We start from the raw sequence: 4,640 nt of genomic DNA, 5'->3' as shown, positions 1-4,640 counted from the left end.
AATATATAAACTGCATATCCACACCGTTGAATATTACTCAACATTCTAAAGGAATGAACTATTGATTTGCTGCAATAGGCATGAATATCAGAATAATTATTCTGAGTGAAAGGTGCCAGGCAGAAGAGCACATACTTTATGATTTCAGTTATATGAAGTTCTGTGATATGGAAATTAATGGAAATGTAAATTAATGGAAAGCAAAAACAGTAGTTGTTTAGTAATGGGGTCAAAAGATAATAGAGAGAGACTTAAAAAACTGATTACAAAGGTGCATGAAGAATCTTTGGGGGTGGGGGTAGTAGATATTTTAATTATCTTGATTGTGTTTATGTTTTCGTGAGTATATAAATGTGTCAAAACTTAGCATTTTAGTAGTTTACAATATGCCAATTATACCTCAATAAGATTTTAAAATGATTTTTAAAAAACACCACAGACACTAAATAAACTCAGGTCTAGAATGATCTGTCCAGAAGTAGGTAGAAAATATCAGCCCTATTGTATAACTCTACCACCAGAAACTCCTTAAATACGGCCCAAACTCTGAGACATCTGAAGAGCAATTACAAGTTCTGATTAAATCAGGAATTAAATGGCAAAGATGGATAGTCTATCAATTGAAATATGAAATAAATATCATGGAGAGGCAATTCTCAAAGAAAAGTTCCTAATGGTTCTATTGGATTTAAACTTGGGGTAGGAAATAATTTTAAGGTATTTAAAGTATAGGACACCAATAGCTATCATGAGTATTGCATGCATAAAATTAGTACTGAGCAAATATTGCCAACTACTTAACTACTGGTAATAAGTGGAGGAAACGTCTGCTCTTTTTTCCAGGAAAATAAAAAACCTTCCATTGGTGGCATTACACTCTCAATCACAAAGCCATGGTCTCTGAGTTTATGGAAATGTTCTTGAACTTCTCATTGGCGATAATTCAGTTCTACTAATACCCTAGGATATTTGTTTAATTCCTCACACTTACAACAACAGTTCTCAGATAGGTTTTACTCTGCTCACCATGCTGTACTTGTTAAAAGGCAATGATTTTATGCAAATATGCTCAATTCCTAAAGCTGTCTCCATCTGTTGCTTCATCCCAGAGTATCATCAGTGAATTAATACAGTATCACAGTCTGATCCCTCTTCAGGCTTCATGGTTTCTATAGTTCAACAGGGTTTCTGCTTCATTAGAAATTTGTCTGAATTATGTATGAATGACCCATGGACATGGATAACAGAGTGGGAATTGACTGTGGGAGCGGGGGCTGGATGAGATGGGTAGAGGGAGGTAAAGGGGTAAAAATTGAGACAACTGTGATAGAATAAAATGATTTATAGATTTAAATAAATAAATTAATTTAAAAAATTAGCCTGAAGATAATCAGAATTCTATTCAATTCAGTCAATAACACATATAGCTTATGACCCCAAATGAATTACCTAGTCTTTTTAAGCCTCAGTTTACTCACCTGTACAATTAAAATATAATGACCACATTAGTGGATGATGGAGAATTGAATAAGCCTATCACAGTACCTGGCACATAGTAGTTGCTCAACAAGCATTGTTTTTAGTATCGTTGCCCATATTCCTCCAGGGGAACTGCCTTCTTCATATTATTCTCTTGTCTGATCTCCCCAATAATTTCCTCACTAAATGCAAGTTTGATGAAGGCAGGGATTCTGGCTGTTTTTTTTTTTTGCTGGTGGCTTCCTGGAGCTTAGAACTATACCATAGTAAATGCTCAATGAGTGTTTGTTGAATGAATGAATAAATGAATGGCCTACCTCATCTCCCACCTTGAACAGTCCATTCACTAAGCAGAGGATCCCTGCTCAATTCACTTTTATAATACCTCAAATTTTTGGTTTAGAGCCTACAATAAATAAATGTTTGTTGAATGGATGAAAACTTGAACAATTGCTTCAAGTATTCTGTTTTCACTTCTCAAACACTAACCGCAATCTTAATCACCTTTCCTAGCATTTTAAGCTCCATATTCAGAGGGGAAAATGCTGAAAATAATATGCCTTCATGTTCAACCAAACACACATACAAATTAAAGTTAAAAGCATAAGGAGTGGCATTTATGTTGTTCAACGGCATTAAGAATTTAAAGATTTCTCAATGATTTTGAGTGTTTTTTCCTTAAACTTGACTGCTTTTCAATCTCATACAATGAATAGTAAATAGCATATATTTAATAAAACATTTCTGAAGTCAGAGCATATTATTGAATAATCAATAAAATGTGCCTTTCAACTTATATGCAGGGCTGATATAATCAGCTTTTTAATGAATCCCTAGACTGCAGCAGAAAGTTTTATAAATCTCAAATAGTGAGATTTTTATGAAAGTTATTAGCATACTTGTTCACCAAAGAACTTTACACCATTTCCTGAGATTGTTTAACTGTTTTAATGAGGCAAAAATTACCCCCAAAAAGCTTAAGCTTAAACTTTATTGGCAATATATAGAACAAAGATCCACGTAACCATCACTCACATATTGGATAAGCATGAGAAAGTAAGGAAGAGATGACTGTGTACTTGCACATGATATGAACCCATGTTAGTTGATTTCTTAATGGAAAAATATGACCTCCTACTTTTAAAAATTAAATGACCCTTTGGAGACTTACTAAAAAGAAAGCTTGTCCAACTTTGCTAACATTATATGACCCATATGGAATAACATCCTGATGTATTAGTATATGAATCAAAAACATCTGTATCATGTTTGGCTTAAAATATACATTGATTTGAAAATAAAGTGGAAAGTTGTTGTAAAAATGAATGCTTTATTTCAAAGAATGTAAACCATTAAACACATTTTTGACACTGATCTAAAATTTAATTCACTTGACTGAAATAAAGCTCTGAGAAGTCTATCTTTCATCCTGATATGGGACAGCAGTTGACCCTTGAAGAGCACAGAGTTTGGAGGCCTCAACTCCTGTGCAATCAAAAACCCATGTATAACCTTTGACTCCACAGAAACTTAACTACGTAGAGACTACTGTTGACTGGAAGCTTACTCATAACACAAACGGTCAATTAACATGTATTTTGCATGCTATATGGGTTATACACTGTGTTCTCACAATAAACTAAGCTAGAGAAAAGAAAATGTAATTAAGAAAATCTTAAGAAAAAATACACTTGTTGTACTGTACATATTTATTGAAAAAAATCTGCATATACGTGAACCAATGCAGTTCAAATCCATGTTCCTCAAGGATCAATTGTACATGGAAACTTCCAGCAGAGAGTTTTCTCCTGAGGTGAGTTGACTCAGAGTAGGTCTTTTGATAGGCTTCAGGAAGTTCCTGAAACCCCTGGAATTGTGCTCAAAGTTTTATGTGTATATGCAGACATGTCTTTATCCAGACCACAGCTTGTCAATCTTGGTCTTATTGACATTTGGGGCCGGGTCATTCTTTGTTGTGGGAACTGTCCTGTGTATTGTATGACGTTTGGCATTATCTTGGGCCTCTACCCACATGATACCACTAGCACAACCCCAATCATGACTATTAAAAGGTCTCCAAGTATTACAAAGAGCCCTGGAAAACACTGATGCAGAGAGAAGGCCTACTGGCTTTATCAGATTCCCAAACAGGTTAACAGCCACTGCTTTAGTGTATAGAACAAGAGTCCCATTCACCTCCTCATTGGGCCCCCTAGATAACCCCACTGGTCTGACCTTTGGAATTCCCCCCAAAATGAAACCCATTGCTGTTACTCTTGTGCCAGGCAGAACCGTGGGGCTCCCCATCACCATCCTGTCCCCTGAGAATTGCACTCACCTAAAGATCTGTTTTCGGGTTTTTTCCCCAAAAACCTTTGACTAAGATTTTCCCATTGTCGATGGCTTCAGAAAGTCTAAGGATAGTGTTTAAAGATAGGGGGTTATAAACTTCCCAGGTCTGTTAAGTTTTGTCACTCATCTCATTTTGGCTCCTCACCATGCAAACCTGTGCCTGACTTGTGTAATCGATACATATTGGCTTAATGATTGGATAACTGCACTGTGAAACCAGCAGCATCTCTGAGAGCTTATTCTTGATTAAAAAACCCATAGTGAGTAAGACGTATTTCTGAAGTCACTCTCTCCCAAAGTTCTGATTTTCTCTATCTGCTGTAAGCCGGTTGCCTCAGAGATCCACCCTGAGGAGAAAAGAGCGCAATGAATCTATTCCACACCATTAACTGGGACCCAGTGGTGGATTCTCTCTTTGCTCTGCATAGGTTGGCCATCTGTGCAGGTCACAGGTATTTCTGAAAGCACATATCATCCAAAGCATCCTTATCACTTCCCCTGGAACCCTTGTGGGCTTGTGGGATAGAGCTCCTGCTGTGTTCCTTTCGCCAGCTAATTCATGGATTTTCACCTGCTTTTCTTTTCCTTTCAAAACCCACCACCCACTGTCCTTGATGTTCTTTTCTACATCTTTTCTTTTTTTTTCTTTTTCTCTTCCAAATCTAACTCTGAAGTGGAATACAATCTCTGTAATTCCTGCCACCCACATACCTTTCTTGTCTACCTCACACACACTGCGTTAAAACAAAAATTTAGCTACACACTGTTTTCAAGAGACACCTTTAAACATAAGGGCATAAAAAGGTTAA

Source organism: Pteronotus mesoamericanus, unplaced genomic scaffold, assembly GCF_021234165.1.
Source record: "Pteronotus mesoamericanus isolate MK-2021 breed Mesoamerican mustached bat unplaced genomic scaffold, CSHL_Meso_final scaffold_21, whole genome shotgun sequence".
Taxonomy (NCBI): Eukaryota; Metazoa; Chordata; class Mammalia; order Chiroptera; family Mormoopidae; genus Pteronotus; species Pteronotus mesoamericanus.
This window is presented reverse-complemented; position numbering follows the sequence as displayed.